Consider the following 24367-nt stretch of genomic DNA (forward strand, 5'->3'; position numbering starts at 1 on the left):
AGATGAGCCACACTTACAAGCTCATAGCATTCAATACAGGAAAAGATCACCAGCAAATACTACCTTAATTCCAATAATCAATATTTATACTGTAATTCTAGATTGAAACCATGCTGGTAACTTTTGGGATAGGAACTGAGTGCTGTTACAACTACCTCTTTCTCTAAGCAGTGTCAGAACTGTTGTGCAGCCCTGCTAGGGAATGAGGTGGTCTAGACAATTTAGCACCTATAAAAATAGAGGGGTTGTAAAAAAAGAGGGTTTGTATTATATGGTGAACATTATTCTTAGGATATTTGTAGGGTTTGAATGACCATCACTATCAGGGATATAATATGAAATTCATTTAGCATTGATTAGTTTTATGCTAAACAATCTGTCCACCCGCTCTCAACTCCCACCAGTAGAGCTAAAACACTGCAGGCTTCCACATGATGTCATCTTCTTTGCCAGACCTTATTTTTGTTCTGGGCACTTTATATCATTGAGTAGGTGAGAAATGCTACATTGCTCAAGGCCAAATTCTTTTTTGTTTTAATTCTATTTTCTGCTAAAGATGGTGTAATAAATTGTCAGCCAGCTGCTTTCTTCCCTTTTTCTCTCCTGATTCTGTTAACAGCTCATGAGAAACCATCTCTCCCCCCCACCTCCTCCCTCTCTCTGCCTCCCAGTTATTTTATTTTTCTCTGGTTCAATTCTTCAGTGGGTGGTGATTGCAGCAATGAAAGTCTCCCTCCACCCTTTAAAAAACATTATACTGTTCTCAAGACAGCTAGAAAAAGAGTGGCACTGCTCACTCCTGAGACGGCTGTAGAGAAATAAACAACATCTGTGAAACCGCTACAGGAATATTTAAAATTGTTTGAACTGAAGTCAAGAAACTTTGGTTTCCCAAGGCTCTGGTAAGAGGTTTAGAATCACCAATGCTCTTATTTGTGCTAGTTAGGACATTAATTGGAAATATTATCTGGAAAAGAAACCACTGATGCTTTGAAAGCTAATTTTCCCCTCTCTCTCATTCTTGCTAATCTCTTAAAAAAAAAGAAAAAAAGGCAACGTCTTCACTTGGTGTAAAACACCACTGTCAAAAGCCGTAATCCTTTCACATAAGCACAACTTTGCAAATCAGTCATTTAAATAAATACCTCACAATTAATCAATCTATCATCAGTATCATCATTTTAACTCATCATGTGGCCAAATACACAATAGCGTATTTGGATAGCAGTTAGCAACCCCACTGAAACTCACATCTTCTACCTGTCATGCCAAATAATTTCCGAGTATACAAACTGCTGTTGTCTACAACAAACTGTAAAAGAGCAGTAGGGTTTTGACTGGGAGAGTATCAAAGGTGTAACTAACTCCTCTTGAAAGCATGAAACCCTATCAGCTGACTTGAGTTTTAGCCCCCCGCCAGGAAAATTTATTGCATGCATCTATGACATTACACGCATCTACCTGTCCACTTTAAACATTCTAGTTTTGCAATGCTTGTACATATTAACATTCTGGATTCTTAGCAAGAGAATAACATTTTGGAAGACAGTTATTTCAAATCATAGGACATTCATCATCAACTGACATGTTCCTAATTAACATCTTCATTTTTAAATACAATGTCTGTAATGAAAATTTGTAGATGATAGGCAAGTCTTAACATTTTTGTTATAATTATTTTATTTTTACTGCCACCAATCTTCCAAAAAGGAAAAACAACATCCTAACATTTAGAGTATATTAAGCTCACGTGGGAACTGAAGAGTCCATTATGAATTTAGTGGGCACAGCTAAGCAATGTTAATGCTGCCTTCCAAATTTACAGCAGCCTCAACAGCAGAAAATGCTATTCTGAAATATTATGCAATGACACTTCAGCTTCCCACTCTTCTCTCAGCATTATCCTACATACATCCTTGAGTGAAACTCAGGAGATGAAATACATAAATATTTGCTAAGAGAATGCCATAACAAGCATGAATCCAAACTAGAAAAGCTGATAAACTTTGCCAACAAGGCAAGACTATATACTAGAGGTCTCAAATTACTTTTTTTATTATACAGATAAAGTTACGTCATGTCCATTGTTGTAATCTACCCGTGGTCCAATGTACCACGCGTAATAGCAATGTCAATATATAAAGATAATTTGGCCTTTAATGATCAATATATTTTTAATATGCATATGTGCATTTATATATGCCAAGAGGTTGACTAACATTAGAGGGACAGCAGGTACAAACACAGCCCAGAAGCGTTCATTTACCCTTCTGCAATAGAAGCTATTTGGTTAGCTGATGTTTTCTGTTTTCATATTTTTTCATTAGCTTCATCTCAAACACTCTAGTGCATGAGGTTTTACTCACAGAGCAAAAGTGTCACAAACACTGGCATGAATAAATACTAATGAGAGCATTCATGCCAAAAGTGCTTTCATGACCATTATGAAAAGCCTTCTATTTCATGCAAAATTGGTTTGTTGAACAATTATGAATATTCACAGGTAATCAATGAAGAGGAAAGACACTCATCCTGTTTATACAACTTAAGACATCTAACCAGGGAAGTGTGTGATTTAGGTCACCGATCAAAATTAGGAGCAGGATCCAAAGCACAGAGAAGCCAATACCAGTATCTCTTGTTTTCAATGGGATTAGATCAAAGCCCATATGAATACGAATATTCCTGGCAATCACTACTTGAATAATTCACATGCTAAAGGTCATACAGACACATTACACCTAGAGCAAGTGTAAACAATAAATAAATGAGTAAACACAAGGAATTATGAGGAATTAGCAGATAACTCCCAAATAACGTAAAGGACTATATTTGTCCAATTATACAGGCAGATCTAAACAGTAATTTGAAAGATAGTGATAAAATGGCAGAAGGGTTAGAAGGATCAGTTTGCTAAGCACCAGCCAATCCCTTCCATTTTTTGGAACTGAAAAACTGAGCTAGACAGACATACTACTATAACTATACTATTTGGAATAAAATGTTTCCCAAAGGCAAATAAACAAGCAAATTTTCCAAAAATTTCCAAACAAATTTCCTCTCTCTGAGACTTCATTAGAGAGTCAAAAGTTGGATTACACCTCACCTTGCAAAAAAGCTGAAACAGATTTCGGAACAAACCACTATAAAAGCCTGAAAATAAATTTGTATAGAACAGATTTTAGGGTATTGGGTATTTTTAATCGAAACAGAAAAGTTCCAGTTTGAGGAGAGGAAAATACATCATAGGTTTTTCTGCCTACATCATTATAATAATAAAAATCATGTAGTTGGAAGTAAAGACCCAACTTACTTGGGACCAAAATATGAATAAAGACAATCAGTTTTGAAATAAATAATCATAGAATCATAGAAACATTTAGGTTGGAAAAGACCTCTAGGATCACCTAGTCCAACTGTCAACCCAACACCTCCATGCCTACTAAACCATGTCCTGAAGTGCGGCATCTACACGTTTTTTGAACTCCTCCAGGGATGGTGACTCAACCACTTCCCTGGGCAGCCTGTTCCAATGCTTGACCACCATTTCAGTAAAGAAATTTTTCCTAATATGCAATCTAAACCTCTCCTGATGCAACTTGAGGCCATTTCTTCTTGTCCTATCACTTGTTACCTGGGAGAAGAGACCGACCCCCACCTCACTACAACCTCCTTTCAGGTAGTTGTAGAGAGCGATAAGGTCTCCCCTCAGCCTCCTTTTCTCCAGGCTAAACAGCCCCAGTTCCCTCAGCCCCTCCTCATCAGACTTCTGCTCTAGACACTTCACCAGCTTCGTTGCCCTTCTCTGGACACACTCCAGCACCTCAGTGTCTCTCTTGTACTGAGGGGCCCAAAACTGAACACAGTATTTGAGGTGCAGCCTCACCAGTGCCGAGTACAGGGGCATGATCACTTCCCTACTCCTGCTGGCCACACTATTCCTGATACAAGCCAGGATGCTGTTGGCTTTCTTGGCCACCTGGGCACACTGCTGGCTCATGTTCAGCTGGCTATCGACCAGCACCCCCAGGTCCTTTTCTGCCAGGCAGCTTTCCAGCCATTCTTCCCCAAGCCTGTAACATTGCATGGGGTTGTTGTGACCCCAGTGCAGGACCCAGTGCTTGTCCTTGTTAAACCTCATACAATTGGCCTCAGCCCATCGATCCAGCCTGTCCAGATCCCTCTGCAGAGCCTTCCTACCCTCAAGCAGATCAACACTCCCGCCCAGTTTGGTGTCATCTGCAAACTTACTGAGGGCACACTCAATCCCTTCATCCAGATCATTGATAAAGATATTAAACAGAACTGGCCCCAAAACTGAGCCCTGGGGAACACCAGTTGTGACCGGCCGCCAACTGGTTTTAACTCCATTCACCACAACTCTCTGGGCTTGGCCATCCAGCCAGGTTTTTTACCCAGCAGAGAGTACACCCGCCTAAGCCATGAGCTGCCAGCTTCTCCAGGAGAATGCTGTGGGAGACAGTGTCAAAGGCTTTACTAAAGTCCAGGTAGATGACATCTACAGCCTTTCCCTCATCCACAAGATGGGTCACCTGGTGGTAGAAGGAGATCAGGTTGGTCAGGCAGGACCTGCCTTTCATGAACCCATGCTGTTTGGGCCTGATCCCCTGGCTGGCCTGCACATGCCTGTTGAGCGCACTCAAGATGAACTGCTCGATAATTTTACCCAGTACGAAGGTTAGGCTGACAGGCCTGTAGTTCCCCAGATCTTCCTTCCGGTCCTTCTTGTAGATGGGCGTTACATTGCAAGCCTCAATAATGAGAAAAGTAAACAGAAATTCAGAAGGGATTAATCCAGCTGCAGCCAGTATGGTTTAGGAAGAGCTGACAGGCTGTGCTAGCAAGCCAGCATTAATATAAACCACTGTCAGGAAGTGCAAGAACAGCTTGTAAGAACACTAGTCTATGAACCTAATGGAGGGGGTCATAGATTTCAGAGCCCACAGCAAAGCAAGATATACATGAGGAACAAACACAAGCTAAGATGAAAACTGAAGCTAGGGAACTAAGGTTTAGAATAAATCTGACCTTTTTTAGATCCCATAATAAGGTGGGACAGTAAAGGCTTGAAACAAATGTTCAAATGCATGACACTAGCAACCAGCTCTGGTCTATGAGAGGGTGAAAAATCCAGCTCCTTCAACCACTCAGAAAGATCAAAAGCATAAAAGCAGGGATGATGCAGTGATTGCTTCCCTGCAGTGCAAGAACTAGGGCAGCTATAGTTTATGCTCTCAAGGAAAAGCAGTCTCTACATCACTCAAAGCAATAGTTTCCTCAGGTTGACTTTTTCAATTCTCTCCCACAGGTGCAAGTCTATATGTGGACTCTTAAGGTGACTGAACATACTTATGGTTGTTCATTAGGAAGGACACAATCAATCTACAAAACTGTGATGTCTAGAATGAATACTTTATGTTATCCTTGAGACTATCAATGTCACATATAATTTAAAGAACACTGTTGTCAGTTATGGTGGTTTATGGACTGATCTGCAACTGAAATAGCCAAAAGATAATGTACATATCTAGGTCATACCTTGTAATTTCTCTGGCATTTACAGAGGGAGTAGCATGCACAATTAAATAAATGCACAAATATTTGCAGTAATAGGATCTTACAGTGTGCTACTCTATTAAAAAGGTTTCATCCTCTTCCTCTCCTTCCTTTTAGTCACAATACTTTTTTGGATAGTGCAACAAAACAAATAGTGAAAGAAGAGATCAATACTATTGTGTGAGAAAAGCTATGGCTGAGAGATAACAATAGCTCTGCCTCTGCTATTTCAGAATAGAAGCAATAAAGACTGAAAAGCAAAGCGAGGGAGTAAATCAAAGATGGCTGGTAATAGAAACAAAGCTGTTGAAGCTATTCACCATCTGCTGTTAATGCAGGATAAACTCACATGGAAGTAGGTTTTCAAAAGAGTTCTGTTCCCATTTAGGTATCAAAATAAATGGCCAGGTTTAAAAAAAAAAACAAACCCAAAACAACAAAAAAACCCAAAACAACAAAAAACCCAAAACCAAACAGCACAATGACTGGTTTTTTTTTCAAAACCTGGCCACAAGTGTCATGGCAAGAGCCCAAGAGCCAAGGGGTGTGCTGAGTTCCTATGAAATGCTTTTCCTACTTACAGCTGGTGAGAATGCAGATATTTCATGCTGTGCTGCAAGTTGGTAATCTGGTTTAAGTCCTAGTAAACAGCACAGTATCCATAAATGTTACTAAGGAGCTACAGGCCTCTGTGCTGATAATAGAGAAAAGACGTGCAACAAAACACAAAAAGCAAAACCTAAAATATGGGTAGATAAACTAAAACCTTCCCGTCTACATAGAACTGCAATGGGAGGCAAAGCGGGGCGTATTTAGAAATCAACAGGTTAAATGCGCATTTGAATGTGGATAAATGTGCATAAACACACTGGCTGTGTCACAGATAGATTATCTGAGTACTCAGTGGTCAGTACAGGGGCAGCCTCCTTTCTGAGCTACATAGGCAAAGTGAAGTGACATTGGTCAGGGAGCCTCTGGAGCAACCTTTCTTTGTTCCACATTCACCACCTTTTCTTCTGTGCAAGCTCAGGAGCCATGCATGCAGTAACATACCTAAGATAGAGATAAATCTGTGCTGTTGAAAAGCGAGCAGAAGTCCATTACCTATTGTTCACCATTCCTCTCCTTTATAACCATCCTGGTACATTTAAGATATATGCAGAATTGGGAAACAACACATCAGTGAATCTCAGCTACCTCCTCCGTGGGCCTTGCTCCGTACAGAAAGTATGCTCTGGGCTACGTACAGACATGTATAGAAAACCAAGGCCCAGAGGAATAATGTTTTTCTGATAGCAAGAGATCCCTTCAGGCAAGGATGAGGCATATTGATAATGCACCATGCCCTAAACCAGCTCTCCTCGAAGACTTATGTGGTGCATAGGACTATCTTGAGCCTCCATACACAGGACAAATACCAAGGAAAAGTATCATATGTAAAAATATATAGGCTTCTTTTGTTGGGTTCCCCTCCCCCCCCCCTTTTTTTTTTAAATAATATGGATTAATCTCTCTGTTCTGTCAGGATAAAGCAGTTCTTAGAATAAAGAAAACTCAGACCTCAGAAGCTTTCTTAATTCCCTAAGGCTGAGATTCTTTAAAGCAATTAAAAACCTACTGAAATTCTGAAGGAAATGGGTGCCTTACTCCCCTGGGAATCTTTGAAAATCCTATCTAAATGAGTAATGCAGTTATAATGGGTATTTTTCTTAAGGTTTACAGAAAATCAGATGTGCTACATCCATTGTTGCCAGTGTGGCTCACAGTTAATTCCCTATGCACGCTGCAGAAAATACACCTTAATTGTCTCCCTTAAAGTTCATTCTATATCCAAACTATCAAATACTGTAAAAACCCTTCATACTCACTGTCAAAATATTTACACCATATTCACTAACAAGCAGCGCAGCACATAAAAGATAGGCGTTTGCATTACGTTTCTGGATACACCACTGGTATAATAGAGCTATAAATTTTTCTGTTAATGTTTCCTCAAAGCATAGTCTTGGCTTCTTTCTTTCCTTTCTTTCATATCAGCCTATAGAATGCATTAGCCAGGAGGAAAACAAAGGTTTCAAACTCTCTCTTCTCCTTGTACATTATTAATTGTCACCTATCAGAGGAGAAAAGGTAGCACAAAAGACCTTTAACCTTTTATCTCATATATATATTTCTTGATTTTTTTCTTTAGAGATGGGCTCTTCTGACCTGAAATCCCTGCATTAAACTTCTGCTATTACCTTTTAACTTTTGTGAGTTTTCTCTTCTCATCTGAACAGCTTCTGAAAAGAAGCTCATTTAAAAAAATGGAACAGTTAACCATTCAATTTTCAGTGGTTTCTCAAACTACATTCTCTGTGTGTAGTTTACCATGTATGATCAGTAAGTTGACAGAAATTTAGGGGCAAGAATATTTAATTTTGTATTGCTTTCACTGACTATTGGAAGCCTCTATGTTCTAGTAACATAGGATGCCTTACATAAACAGTACAAATATTCTTGATAATGATGCTTTTTTCTTTGCTGATAGGATGACTAGAAAATAAGAAAGTGATTTGTTTAAAAACAAACAAACAAACCAGTAAATACTTCCAGGCCTAGATAAGCAACTGTTATAGATAGTTGACATTTCCTGCAAATAGCATGGAAAATAAGCATATTCATGAGGATGTCTGCAAACTCCACATACGAAACAAACATGCTTTGAGAAAATATCAGTACACTAATCCAAATAGAGAACTTTGTTACAAATATTATTCCTGTAGGATGTGTTCACCTCCTTACAATACAGATGAGATTGAATTTTTATTTCTATTATGTGTGAAAAAGATAGCCAACTATAATAGACTATCAATAAACTTCTGTGATAAGTGCATGATGTGACACATGCAAAGTAGACATTAAGACCTTACTGCACCTTCTGAAACATTAAAAATTGCTTAATCAGTAAAGCACACAGAAATATCTCACTAGAGCAGCCTGACAGGGCTAGAAATAGTACAGTGGTGTAATACAAACACATTGTAGAGCAAAGAAGCTGATTTAAGCTCTGATCCTGGTCCAGCAAAGAGAAGCACATCTGTTCTGGTACAATAGTCACTGATATTGTGTTTTGTGTGAAAACTGAAAAATGTAGCATTTTTTTATAAAGCTAGTGGCCAGTATTCACTATCCTTTCTCTAGGCAGACAAAATATTTGCATTCATTCAGTCTTGGTCTTGCAAGCAACACAGGAAAAAGAAAGGGAACTTCTAGCTTGTGGGCATCATTTGCAAGGACTTCTTAACCACTTCACTTGTTTACATTTCTCACCTTGTTACTTCTCATTTAAATCCTCAAATTTTGCTGAATTTGAAAATGAGAGAGAAAATCTTCTGGTATGCAAATGAGACCTAAATCAAGGAAAAAGATGAGAAAGCTGATCTGTGAGAGGAGAGGATGAGAAAGCAAAAGCCCTCCTGGGATCCATTTATGTTCTCATAACTCCAGCCATCGTAAGTCCTTGTTCCTCCTAAATACTTCTGAGGGCAGCACGGACATGAAAAAACATGGAAGACTGAGCTTTTACCAAACCAATTGCACAAAACAAAATAAAGCCCTTTAGATTTCTGTAAAAAGGCAAACTAGAAGAATTAGTTAAAGGTAGTCTCTTTGTAGCCCCTTCCTGGCTTTGTACAACGAATTCTGAGGCAACATTGCCAGATGACACTCCAGGGGGCACAGACGGACCAAAGACAAGAATAGTGCATGGAATAGCACTACTACTAAATAGTCTTGGCTGGGATGACATTCCTGCAGAGGCATGGTTTCAAAGAGCCCATTACTGGCTGATGGATAGTTGCTAAAGGAGACTTGGGAGGTACAGTTCTGAACACACAGAAACTGAGAAAAGTTTGTGAGGTTGGGGGCAATTCTTTCTTGAATCAAAGGCTCCTTTAAAAAAGAATTTAAAGAAACAGTCATATAAAAGTAGCAATTATTTGCAATTCAAAATCATCAATCACTGGACACTTTAAACACTGAAGGCATTAGACGCAGAATTGAGCGCAAGTTCTCTGATTTGCCATGCAAGCTGCATTTGGAACTTAAAACTCTACACACCTGCTCACTTAGTGCGTGTAAATGTTACCATTTCCCACTTTCTGCAAGTGAAAGATGAGCATGAAGAATTGCGAGCGTTAAAACTACTGTTAGTCTCAGAGAGCGCTTTTGAAAAAAAATCTCATCAGATTTTTATCTGCTTGCCACTTCTCCCTTCACCCAAGTATATATGTACATTTAACCACCAAGATTTTCTTTAAAAACCAGTGCCAGAAGAAATGCTCGTACTTGCAAATCAACAGGTGTTTAATCTCAACAAGAAATACAAGTCAAGCGCAAAACTTCTACCTAGAAGGATAAACTATGCAATCCTTTAAAACAGCATACATATTTTACTAGCTCCAAAATAAGCATTACTGACTGGAGTGTGGAATACTATACAAAACATGTAATTCCATAAGCACTATTTAAAAAATTAAATGCTAAAAATGTACAATATATTTATTTTAGCACCAAGTTCTGCATCTGCACTACACATTTTAATATACTGATGTTTCTTAAGGAGTAAGATGCTTCTTTCTGTCCTCAAATAATTTTGACATAAGAAAAACACAATATGCTAAAACCACTTATATATGGTTTCGCTTACAGTCTTACAGTATTGATATGTAAATCATTTTTGATGGTTCTGAATTGTGAATACATGGATGCTTAGGCAAACAATCACTTATGTTTGCAAATGCAGACTTGATCCTTTGTGTAACCAGCCCCTCTTCTATAAACGTGGCCACACTTAAGGATGTATAGAACAATAATGCACGTTCATTAAAAAAGCCCACTGTGGTTACCCCACCATTTGCATGCTCTATCATGAATATACCACTTCTAGAGGAAAACAGGGGCTTTAATTCAGTGCCCATGGAATTCCTAATGTCTAGGCTATGACTATGACATCATACTGAATAAATAATGTAATAAATCAATATAAACTCTGGCAGAACAGTTAGGGCCTGATTTGCTTTTGCCTTGTATGTTGTGCAGTCATTTATTCTGGGGCGGTTTTGTGACCCATTATAGCCATTTCTCCATCATGTAATTGAGAACAGAAAATACAGAGAAATTAAAAACTCAGGCCCTTGTCCACACAGACTGGACCGAGACAACCAGCTGCCAAAAAGCTTTCTAATAATAATAGTAATAAATTACTGAGAATTGTAATATGCTATGATTTCATATCAAAAGGAATAAGTAAGATGCCAATATTAAGTCTTAGTGCAGTTTTCCTATGCCACTACTGCCATAGCTGTAAATACCTATGAAACATAGCTACTGGATTTACTAAATGAAGAAAAGGAACAAATTACTTAGATAATAGGAAGCTACTGGCAAATCTCATCAAGCCAATGAGAAGTAGCAAAATGAACAAGAAGAAGATTCTTAAGTCATGAGTTAATTGCACTGGAGGCTGCATGATGCAGAGATTGACTATAAAAAGACAAACAAAAGCAAAGCAGCCCTATCTATATCACCACATTTTATGGGTACTCCTGCCTTTATCAGGGCATCTCCAAGAACCGTACAAAAAACCCAGGAGGGAAAAACAGCACATTCAGTCATGAGCTAAATTATAAAAAGCCTGCAAGTTTTAATGGTTAAAACTCAGGAAAAATCAGCGGGGTCACTTTCTCAAGCTCATCCCTACCAAAAAAAAAAAAAAAAAAAAGAAAGGAGTCATTCTCAGGCATTCTTTTCTTCTCCACATTGCCATAAAACTCGACAATATGTCTTGTATAAAAGCAATATAATTTCTTCATTACAAAAGCAAAGTCCATTTAAGAATATTTTCAATACATACTTAAGTTTTTCACAATTTTGGTGAATTAAGATAAAGCCCAACAATTCAAATTTGGACTTAGAAACTGAACTTACTGTCTTTATTAGAGGGCTGACGTATTTTATTTGGGTGCTATAAAGCAACCAAAAATATAGATTACAGCTTCAGGCAAACAGGAAATATACCGTAATCCTATTTAGAATAGAACTTAAAAAAAGAAATGAGATATACTGAATGAAAGCACATTTTAAGAACATCTGAAGAACAATGATCATGCTAGTGGTATAAAAAGGAAGAAAACTGGATTGGCTTTAGACTAGCAGACGTTACTGATACTTCTATACTTCAGTTTTCTATATGATGCATCTCTGCAGCAGAAATAATATTGAATAAATACTTAAATTACTTTCCATAAAGGTAATTAATTTGTAGTTCTACCTAAAACAAACAAGCTTCAAAATTACTACTGTGAAACAGAGAAGTAAGATTTTGGCATGAGTAAGGACTATTAGATATTCAAAATCTGCTTGTATGTAAACTGAAAGCCAAATCTCTCCATATACATCCATACTTAGTAAGTTTTATGCAAACGTCAAATTTCTGTGAACAAACATCTTGAATAGTGTAATACAAAATGCACAGCTGTGTGGGAAAGGGTTTGTAATTCTACTGGTTAACGACGGAGAGGTGATATCTAGGCTGACCATGTTTTTGAGCATTAGGAATGTTCAGAGCCTTCTTTGGGAGTCTTCCTGGTATATTGCTAGTTTAAATGGCTTTATTTTATGCTAGTATTGATTTGTCATTCAGTACACTGGGAATGCATTATGAATACAACTTCATTAATTTAGTGGTCTCACTGTAAGAGCATTTGCCCAGTGAATGGACACCGAAATGTCTAGAAGTTAATTGAGTTACATGGTAGTAAACAAGATATCACATTACAGCCTCTGTCAAGCTGCTAATTTGCTAGAGTTGCTAATGTTTTCCACTGGCCTTTTTATATTGATACTGATTTGTATTGATGTACCTATGCTATTTTAATTTTAATTTGCTTTTTATCTGAGTATTTGGAAGTTAGATTTTCATTCTTCATTGCATCCAACAAGACTCATTAAACCTCTTGTTAGACCTCCAGCTCCATAAGCAACAACAGTTGACTTTTTGATTCTGGGGTCCATTCTACTTCAGCCCTAGGAAGGCAGCCCAAGGCTCATTCAGGTGGGTAGAGACCAGAATGGCATCGTCACTAGGGTGCAGTAAGCTCCAGCTTCTCTCTTCCCATGGTATGTTTCCTTGTACTTTATGACATAGCTGAGGGTTGGTCTATGCTCCCAGCATGAAACTATTAGTTTCAGGAAGAACCTAGACTATTGTTATAAATTTGGCCCACAGTTTATAGGCAATTTGACACACTATCATGAATACACTGACTAGGTATCAGCTGATTATGGCAATTATATAGCACAACTGGCTCTGCAATCACCACAACAATTTGTGAGTATAAGGTATAAAAACTTTTCAGGAGGCTTTAATGATAACATTCTTGATTGTGAATTAGACGGAAGAAAAGCAGTTGAATGGATTCTCAATTTGTTTTTAAATAATAAAAAACCCCTTGGTTATCAACAAAAATACATCCCACACTCAAAAATAACCTATCAACCCTTCTCCTTTTTATAATGAAATTAATAGATCCAAAATGTAGGAAAACTTTACATGTATACAAATACATGCACGTGCCCATCATGGTCTTCAAAAGCATATATATCTTACAGCTTACGTAGAACACTATAGTCTCATAGGTGTTGAAGATGCCATCAAGATCCATTTTCTATAAACCCAAATGACAACTGTAATAGTGAATCACAGTGTCAGCAGAGCTCACTCAATAGAAGGAGAAAAATAAAAGTCACAGTTAACATGGAGCCCTGGAATTCGAATTTTACAGCTGGTGTTACAACAGATAACTAAGCAGAAAAATATACTGTGTTCTTTGCTTTTCATGTTTTTTTCATAGGTGAAGGAAAATGTTTTTGCCTCAAATATATTCAAGTTGTGTAAGGTTTAAGAATGCATACTTTATTAGGTACATTAGCGGTCAAATATGGAATCTATTTACATCTGTGTGAATCTTCCAGATGACATCACTGAGCTTAGAAGAAATCTTTCTACATGTTTTCTAATCAAGTAATCATTAGAACTTTTATTGCTAAAAGGGATACAAATTTAAATCATGCTATATCTGGAGTATTTTCCCATATTCAAATTAAAATAGCAGTTCCAGATAGATTTCTACAAAGCAGTTTGTTGTATTTTCTGTAAGTACTTAAGAAACTATTCTTCTTTACACAACTCGAAGAAAAGTAAATCTAGGGATAATATTGATAACTAATTTTTCTTCTCACACACTTGGCTAGATTTGGGAACTTTAAGCTAACTTTGTTAATTACAGTGCTTTCTAGCTGCTTGCCACATTCTTGCATATTGATTTAGTGTACTGTTCCTCAGGGGAAAAAGTTACCTTTAGTCACTCAATAAAGTGAACAAGACAGTGAAGCGCTGTTGAAAGTCAAATGAGAATAACATTGGGATAGTAAAAACTTCACGCCTAATGAGCAGCAGTATAATAAACACAAGCAGGTCTTACAATGATCCAGTTCTGGACATCCTCTGGGGTTTGACCCAGTTCTCAGTTAAGCCACTAAAAACCAGCCACTAAATAGCCTCATTTCCTACCAGCACTGGAATTAAGGTGAGCTAGCAGCTAAGCTCAAACTCACAGCAGGATAATCTGAATTAGGTGTTTGAAGCCACTACTTAGTAAGCAGAAATGGCTTCAATGGAGGGACCAACTTCATGTGAGGTTCTGAAAAAGTTACAAACAGAAGCAAACAGAATTTTTTATTTAATTTCTAATACAAAGTCTAGAATTAAGAGTCTTTCATTTATACTAAATTTCATCAATGGAACTATTCCAGTTTACATGATAAGAGGATCTGGACACAGACAGCAAGTGTGCAGAATCATTTGTTGCTACCACCATCTTAGCTCCCAAAGCTTCCGTCCCCACCCTGTAAACCGTAGCAGAGTTAAGAGAGAAAATAGGAGAGGGAGCTCTGTCCCATGACTAATGAACTATTACTTTCTTGTATCTTGAATTGAAATATCTATAAATGTTTGCAGCTCACTTCAAGTACAAAAGATTCTTTTTATCAAGCATACTGGAATGAATTTACAACAGCCACATGCACTCATGAAAGATCCATGCTGTGTTTAATTGTGAGAAGCAGTGGTAACAGCAGTGGCAGAATCTTCCATGGAATTATATATAATTTAGATCTGAGTCCTCCCTATCATGGATTAAGAACTATTGTTGTGCTGGTTTTGACTGGGATACAGTTAATTTTCTTCATAGTAGCTAGTATGGGGCTATGGTTTGGGTTTGTGCTGGAAACAGTGTTGATAACACAGGGATGTTTTAGTGACTGCTGAGCAGCGCTCACACAGAGTCAAGGCCTTTTCTGCTCCTCACCCCACCCCACCAGCGAGGAGGCTGGGGCTGCACAAGAAGCTGGGAGGGGACACGGCTGGGACAGCTGACCCCAACTGCCCAAAGGGATATTCCATACCATATGGCATCATGCTCAGCATATACAGCTCGGGGAAGAAGAAGGAAGGGGGGGATGTTCAGAGTGATGACATTGGTCTTCCCAAGTAACCGTTACGCGTGATGGAGCCCTGCTTTCCTGGAGATGGCTGAACACCTGCCTGCCCATGGGAAGGAGTGAATGAATTCCTTGTTTTGCTTTGTTTGCGTGCACAGCTTTTGCTTTCCCTATTAAACTGTCTTTATCTCAACCCACGAGTTTTCTCACTTTTACCCTTCTGATTCTCTCCCCCATCCCACCCAGGGGGAGTGAGCGAGCAGCTGTGTGGTGCTTAGTTGCCGGCTGGGGTTAAACCACGACAATTGTGTATTATATTACAGATGCTAGTCTTGGGTAGAAAGGTAAGGTATGATCCAGTCAGAGCCAATGCTAATCAGCGTGCTAATCTGCATAGCTCTTTTGGAGTTTTACCTCTTAAAAAGATTCATGAGTTTGTGATTTGACAGACCCATTCACTGAAAGGCCAGGAGAAGGAAGAACTGACCTTTCTGAAATCCAAGAGAGAAGAAAGGGAGCTGTCGTTCCCTTAACTTTTGCAGGGGAAGGGCAAATTTATGTTTCCCACACTCCACCTCATTCTGCCTCCATGCCAGCGTCACATGGTGAAGTTGCACATACAGGTTAGTTGCCTACAGAGTTGCAGAAATCTCTTCCCTTTGTTTTCGTATCGTCTCTTACTGTTTATCTCCTGTGGTGAAAGCAGTTTAAGTGTCACAATCTGCTCCTAACTGGATGAACTGGAATTAAGCTAAACCAACAACATAATTTTGTACAGTCGCGTGCTTTTCCCCTCTGCGTGACTACACACCATACCTGCTGATACCCTGTTTGAGAAAGTTGTGTTTGCTTAGCAGGAAAACAGCGTTATTTCAAAGGAGCTGTCAAACTAATAACCTGTAATCTTTTGCCTTGAGGCTGGATCAATAGGACTGCCGTTTCAATACTTTGCGTAGCAAGACAGAAGGACCAGTAACAAGGCCATCTGCTGAGAAACCAGTACAATTTTCTGACCTTCAGTCTGCAAGTATTTGCTGTGCTTTAAATAGAAAATACTGCAGATAAAATAATAAATATAACTTAGTCTAGCATAAGCTGAAGAAAATATATGGAAGCCTGTAAAATAGAAGGCATGTTATTGTAAGTGTGCAGGCAAAGGAACGAGAGCTGGAGGCATGGCTGATAAACAGTTAGATATGGACTAACAATAAGCAGAATATCATTAATTCATACCCAAGACTAACAAGGTTCTACACAGGACACCTGTGGTATGCTGGGGGGGTGATCAGGAAGCATCCAGATACAGCATTTAATACAGCGTATGCAGTATGAGCTGAACGTCTTGTGCATCTAACTGACATCTAAGTGCACCTTGTGCATGGATAAACTAAGTAACCAATTAACACACATAGAATTGACACAGAAAGGAGAAAGCATGATCCAGCGCATAAGGAACACACTACAATATATGTGAAAGGGAACCATAGCTCAGATTCAGGCTGCTGGACAGATGAACAAGGCCTTCTTGCGTTCGCTTTGGTCACCATAAACAGTCATTGTAATTTCTTCCAATCTTAGCATAAACAATCTTTGTAGATGACAGGGCTTTTTACTTGAATATAACGTTCCTTTTCTTTAAAATGGGTAAGTTTTAAGTCTTTATGTATGATTTCTTCCAAATAACTCATGCTCTTATATCACTTGGTTTTATAAATGATTATTCATTTCCAAACACTAACAGCAAGCTTTCCATTCAGGAACACCTCTCCTGTTTGTTTTATGTAATTTGATAAAGAAAGCCTGACTGAAGGAGCTGCAGTAATAAAGAAATATACTCACACACAGTCCAGTTCAATAAGGAGACAGAACACAGAACTGTAATGTAAAACTACAGGTAAATACATTAAGCTACCACGATGGCTCACTAAATTAAATCATAATTGCTCACTATATCATACTCTAATAGTAGCACATGGAGAAGAAAATCTTGAAGTGTTTTAAATAAAGGGAGCAGGAAGTCTTCAGAATGTAATTTTCAATAGCAAAATATTTTTTCATTAAGAGATTAGTAAATTCATCTGGAAGTAAACTATGAAAAAGCTGGTGCATATTCTTCACAAATGCAAAGAATTGTCTGGCAAAAACTTGAACTTGAAAGGGTTCTTCTTTTTCTTTTCTTTTTTTTTTTTTTAAATCTTTGACTAGCAGTGCACTGTATGGGCAATGCACCTGACCTGTTTGTATGCATTAAACCATTAACACTTCATCAAACTTGTTTCCCCTTTGTGGTCACATGCTCTTTAGTATCTCTCATTTTTAGTTTCTACAATACCTGTTCAGAAAAATTGCTGCCTTCTATCTTTAGAACATGCCTAATCTTTAGAATATAGCTTCCAGTTAAAAAGCAGTCAAGAAGGACAATGTATTGTAAAAGAATAAGAAAGCTCATTTCACATTAGCAATTAGCCTATTTACATTAATTATTCAATTGCCTCATTCTACAATTTCCCTGTTGTTCTTTTGTGCTTCCTTTCTCCTTGGAGCATGTTACAGCTCACATTACTTCACTTTGATACTTTGCTCCCTTCTAAGGGGAGCCATGAGTCTAAAACATTTATTTTGTTTGCTAATAACCTGTCTGTGTAGACACTTTGGAACTGTAATGGCACTAGAAAAACAATTCCAAAGCCTTCAAAAGAACTGACAGACTGAAACAATCATTATGACCTAAGTGGAATGACTTAGTATATGAAGGATAATCTTATTTCTCAGAAAACAGCAGAGCACCTCTCATTTCTTAAGGAAGAAGCTGAGAACTGAATTAGAGCTGATGAAGTATTTGGGTTTTGTTGGATGTTATGGGTCTGACTTGACTTGAGACATCCATAATCAAGCACCAGAATCTACCATAGGATCTAAACACTTACCTCTAAAACTGTACTATCTTTGAAAAATACTATCAGAACATCCAGTAGATGTTTTATAGGAATATGTTCTGAAAATATAAAAAAGTGTTCCATCTCACAGCAAGTAAACAGATGATCATGGCTCTAATAACAATGTGTAAATCCACCCATATAGAGAATATATATAAAACTGCAAGGAAAAACTGGTCTGTGTATAGGGCCCCAATAAAACCTGTATGTGTAGGTTATAAACATTACTGCCTTGCAATTATTTCAAAGTAAAGTACAATTACAGTATTATTACTATTTAAAGGCCATGGTGCAAAACCAGAGTGAGCCTATCATCAGTCCTTCAAATGCTAGCCACAGATTTTCCAGCCTGACTTGTTTCATTCAGTGTTTAGCAACCCCTTTATGTAATACAACAGAGGGCTCTCATTCATCCTGAGTAACCATTGTGATATGAATATCATTCATCTCTGTGTTTGAATTCAGCAGTGATGAAAAGCACAGGACTAAGCAGCCTTGGAAACTAATGCGCTCTGTTTAACCACAGAATAGGGACAATAGGGGTGGCAGCAGTGCATGCCTCCCCACTCAGGCCTAACAGTATGCGGCAACTCATTTTCTAATATAGAGTTATGTGATGAGAGCATAATTTGGTGTCCAAGCTTGTTCCATATCTGTTTTTCCTGCCAAGATTCCCAGCAAAGGTAACACTCATTCCTAACAACATTTTTGGAGAAATCCACACAGATCAGGAATGATGATTAATACTAAATGACTGTGGCATTACTTGTTTTACACAAAATCAACCAGGTGGCAATAACTGTGAGCCTGTGTTGACCTGGGTGTATACCTGCAGCAGTCACAAGCCACAAAGTCTACAGATATTTGAACTGCTAATCACAACTGTGTCCGCCCTCTCTGAGAACAGGCTGGCAGAGCAGAAAACAGAGAAATCTACCTTTTTGATAAAGAGAGTAAGACATAGCCTCTTCTAAATCTGTCATCTCGAAAGTCGTCTTTTTTTTACTTTTCCCAGACAATTGTTCAAAATAAATTTTGATATTCTGTAACTTTTTTAATCTCACACTACTTCTTCTTCATTTACTTGCATAAATTAGAGACCCAGAGCTGTCCTGCAAATGTGTGCAAGGCAGCAGGTACATTGTAATTGACAACTTTTATTTTAGCTGTTTTTATCATTTGAGTCAGGAATTCTCCGATTCCATTCCACATGTTTCCTAATCACAAGGTGTTTTAGATACCAAGCTTTGCACATAGCTATTTTTTGGATGCATCTTTCAAGGCCTGTGGAAGACAGTGGAAAAGCTCTCAATGAATTCAGGAGATTTTTAACAAGATCTTGTATCTTTTTCCCAAAGTACCCCATCAACAACAATTCTAGAAGGGAAAAAAAATCCCAGACCCCTGGGTCTCAGTTTACTTAAGCAGAGAATCTATCTGTGTACTTTCTCAAATAGAAGTAAAAGCTAGATAACGATAAAGCAGTGAATTAAAAAATAGATCATTAATATCAAGAAGGTTGTATTTCTGCTGGGTTTACAACTCTTGCTTTACATCTTCCTAACATGCATTTATTGAATGATTGGAAGGTTCTTCTTCAAGAGCAGAAGAAAAAGGGTGCTTTTATGTTCAAAGCAGCAAACTATATTCACTGTTAGATGTTTTTCAAACCAAACTACCACCATTTCTCTGTCCCTTAGAAAATATTACAATACAAGCTATATTTTATAAGATATTTCCCACAGTTCAGCTATACCAATATGCCCAGTATTGCCACTGCTGTTGAAGGACTCAAAATTAGTAGACTTTCAGAAATATTAAGTCTTGAATCCTTTAGTGAGAGCACCTGATTTACAGAACTGTTGTCACTATTTAGGTCTGCCAGATTTTCCTCTTGAAAACAAGTTTCTTCCTGAAAACAATATTAGCCATCTGAAATTAAACCTTGATCTATAAACGTTTGCAACATGATCCTGTTAAACTGAAAATTGTCTTCCTTGGCTCTCCTGACCTCAGGGATTACTCAGCTTCTGCTTCTCTCAGCATTTTGCAATCCATCCTTCAACTTGCTCTGATCAGCTTCTTCACAGCTTGCCGCTCCCTTAGCCAGTAACTGCACTGCCACCCTGACTTCCCTTGAAAAAATAGTTCTCCACAATAGGAACCATGCTACTGCAATTACATTTTAAAGGTACAACCTTTAGGGCAACTACCTCATGTTTCCAGATCTGTGATATCAGCCTCTGAACTTTCCTTTCAACCTGAAGGCAAGTAGAGATCTGATAGTGCTACAGTAGATGCTTAGCAAACGTGCATACAGCCACCTCACAGACAGGCAATGAATAAATTTCTCATTTTGTCATGCCGTATTATACTCACTACATATCCGAGAGATTCCTTTTATATCATAGATAAATAACATCAACAATCATAAAACATTGGTCTCAACTAAAGCTGAGGAAATATTTAGAGATCAGCCCCCCCCGCAAACAGCAACACTCTCCTGTGTTCTGAATGGAAAATAATCAAGTGCAGAAGAGAATATGTGAGAGTGAAAAGTCTAACAACGGAAGTTAAAAAAAAAATATCAAAAATATGGAAATATTATCTGTTTCAGCCACCACCATCCTTTTGTTAAATACGTATGGGAGGAAGAGGCCTCTAGTTTTATTGCCATATGGAATTCTATTCCCAGTGTCTTATGCCTGCAGTAAACTGAAAACTACAATTTGCTAATGTCTGTGATAGAGTTTGGCAAAACTCTTCAACATATAGGGAAGGCTGGTAACTTTTCCTTTACTTGGCATGGGTCGCAAGGAGGTTTGAAGAGAAAATTCCAGTTCAAAGCTAAACTTGGCGAAAACAATGAGTGTGTCTCCCTTTCTAGCCCTTTTGAGAGGCAGACCTCCCATCCTAAACACCAAATTACTTCTCAGTTTTTAAAGTGTACCAGCAACTGAGATCTTGGCAAAGAATATTCTGAATTCAGATTTACAAAAAAGTTTCATACATCTTGATACAACATTAGGATGCTCTTGTAAAGTTAGATTCATCTGCCCACATTCATCAATTAGCAGGTAAGAAATCAGAATATGATTATGAACTTTCTGGTTATCAAAATGATCAGAATTTACCTTTGACTAAATTTAGACCAATTTCTTAGTTTTCATAGTCAAAAAACTGAAGGTGTAATTCTTTTTACTCAAACCTAAGGCAACTATGAAACAATACAAAAGAAACATCTGGGTTTTGTACAAAAGATATAGACACCAATTACCTTATATCCCAAGACAGTCTCGGTGACACCTTAATTGCTTGTTCTGATTCTCTTTCATTTTAGCAGCTTGAGAACTGAGCATGATTGCACTGTGGCCCCTAAGTGAGCATAAGCCACTTAAAAAAAAGGTTCATTGCTTCCCAATCCAAATGAAGTAAAGATCATATAATTTTATGGTTTCTGAAGGGATTAAAGATGGTTTTAAGTTACAAATAACATTTTAAAATAGATATTTAAAAATAACATTTTTTTCTTTACAAACTTAAAAAAAATCATCCTATATTGAAGGGGTAAATTATCTAGGTTTTAGCAGGGATCTATTACTCAAACATAGCAAAGATAATAGAATTTACATCCAAAACTCAGCTGAATATTACAGTTTGTATCTTTAACATGTTCATTTTTTTAATCTAGAAAACAGTAAAGCCTATTCAAAATGAGCTAAAAACATCTTAGTGGAGTTCAGAGAAGTGATGATAATTTCAAGAGACAAATGGAGATGAATGAAGTTGAAGCTGATATTCGTTTAAGAAGTAACTTTTTGTGAATAAGGAAGGAAATGCTCAGATTTGAAAAATACTTTTCTTTACTACATATTTTACCACTCCACTTCGAATTAAACATTTTGTAGTGATTCTTCAAATGAAGACAAAAGGAAAACTTCAGGTACATTAAGTATGCCATACGTTACGCTGTTTCACATACCATGAAAATGCCCTAGATGATATATATTTTAAAACAGAAGCCAGTTTGATGACTTAATGTTGGAAACATGCCAAATATATGAGGGTAAAGACATTTTTGCATTATTATTTGGACTTCATTATTTTAGCCAAACACATCTGTCTCTAACCTTCATCTCTGTATAATTAGAAAATGTCATATGTCCATAGTAAAATTTGATAAAACAGTGAATCTGCTAATGCTTAACTTTAGCCAGAAAGCGGAACAACCTTACAGTCAAAGCAGGTAAGCAACGGTCTACTGACCTTGGCAAAAACATGCAATTCTGTAACAAACTAATATCTACTTTTTCAGTACTGTTGTAATAGATAGCTCAGTGCATTGCATTCAAAAAGTCCTTAATGTGAGGCAGAATATTATACTCCCATTTTATGGTCCAAAACTGGGATATAAGAAAAAACAGAAGTTGTTCAAGGATGTGAAGGACCTGATTATACCTGTTTTGAGAAATGCTTGAGGTTTTAAGAACCTGTCATCATAACACTAGACAACATTAAATACTAGGCAGCAGTTCTTTCTGCAGAAACATCCACCTATCCAAATGATGATTATATTATTGCCCCATTGGCTCAAGTGGTTAGCCATAATTCCGGGCTTTGCAGAATGGCTTTCATTTGTATTGCCAATTTCTTATACAAGTCAGATATATTCTGCTATATTTTTGTTCATACACAAAAAACATATATAATAACCCGGTTCCCTGAATACAATAAAAAACAACACACAGCAGATCCTAAATAGGCCTATACAATAGAAGTCACAATCTTTATTTTAATAAGAAGTAAATAAAGAATAGAAAAAAGACTTTTGGCTGGATCAAAACTTTTTTGGTTGCCTTCCTCTCCCCACTCTCCCCGCCCCCAAACTGGAGGCCAATTCAGTGAAGAGGAGTTTTTTTCTGGAAAAAAGAAGTTAAAGTATGTCAATACTTTGTAATATTTTGCTCCAGGTTTTTTGCTTGTTTCTTTTTCCTCAAAGTTTGTCTGCATTACAAAATGTAACATAGACACTACATAACACTACAAGACATTGACTACTGCATCTGTAACAGCCTGATGTTTAGCTTCCACCACTCCAGCAGAGTTACAAGGCAGCTGAGTTGTTCACTAAGGATTATGATGAATCTGACCAGAGCTGCAGAAGCTAAAACAGCTAACCCAGCAGATACGTACCAAAGCAGCATTCATGTGGATCTCTGCAAAGAAAACCACTGAGCTTTGTGCTGGGAATCTATCTTAATTATCTTTGTCAGGCTCCTTGAGTGGGAGGAGGACAAGCGAGGTACTTTGGTCACTTTTACAAATGTCATTGGATAGTCACAGTTTCTTAAAATATGAACAGCATGATCTGAGAAACTGAAGAAAGATCATTAATTCCTCAGTTCTTGCGGTGATTAACAGACTAATCCAAAAGCCACTGAAGTCAGTAGAAAGACTGCACAGGCTTTAGCTCAAGTCCAGATGCCTTCTTAACTTAAGGTGTGAATTATGTTCATAACTACTCATGTCAATTTATATGGATGTGAACTTCCCACAAGCAGAGAACACATTTACCATTGGACCACACAGAAAGATCATGGTTGAAAATACTTTTGAAAAACGTCCACAGATGAAATTTTAATCAGTTTGTCTCTCAGAAAGAAACCACACCAAAGGTCTTTTGTAAGAAAACAAAAACCCCTGTCTGCATCATTGTTCATAAGAAATGGAAGTATGTAGCATTTACAAGCTATTCGTGACTGACTTCATTGTCTTTGACTAATTAAGCCAGTGAAAATAGCAGCTTCCTGATGTCTTTTAACACATAAGGATTTGTGTATCATAAAAAGGAATCTGAAATAAATGAACCACTAAACTTGTTCAGAAATCTTCCTTGCGTGGTTCAGTTTAGAACACCCACACATCTTCATCTTATGCTTAGAGAATCATGAAAATAGGATCAGGGTCAGCTTAGTGCTTTGAACAAAGAAATATCAGACTCACTAAAAACAGCAATGAAAAAATACTGAGATTTAACTTTAAAGTGTTTCCAGTCCCTCAATTATGTCAGCTCTTAAGCCAGAATTCTTTTTTTCATGTTTAACAAATATAAAGATCATTGCTAATACCTATGAATATGCCTTACCTGTGAATTTGATATCAAAGATTCAGCTGCATAGCAAATGCTACACAGAGCAAAAACCTCAGAGATGCTAGGAACTCCAGCAGATATGACAGCAAATTATGGATCTGAACAGGAATTGGTTTTCCCATTTCATGAAAACTGCCTAAAATCATACACTCCCAAGTCT

The 24367-nt window shown here is 37.6% G+C and overlaps 1 protein-coding gene across 1 annotated transcript in view; it reads right to left on the reverse strand.

Moving 5' to 3' along the window:
- The window catches only part of SH2D4B (SH2 domain containing 4B), a 72271-nt gene that overhangs the window by 10233 nt on the left and 37671 nt on the right, over window positions 1–24367 (reverse strand). The window lies entirely within an intron of this gene.

Source organism: Ciconia boyciana, chromosome 8 (genome assembly GCF_034638445.1).
Source record: "Ciconia boyciana chromosome 8, ASM3463844v1, whole genome shotgun sequence".
NCBI classification, from domain to species: Eukaryota; Metazoa; Chordata; class Aves; order Ciconiiformes; family Ciconiidae; genus Ciconia; species Ciconia boyciana.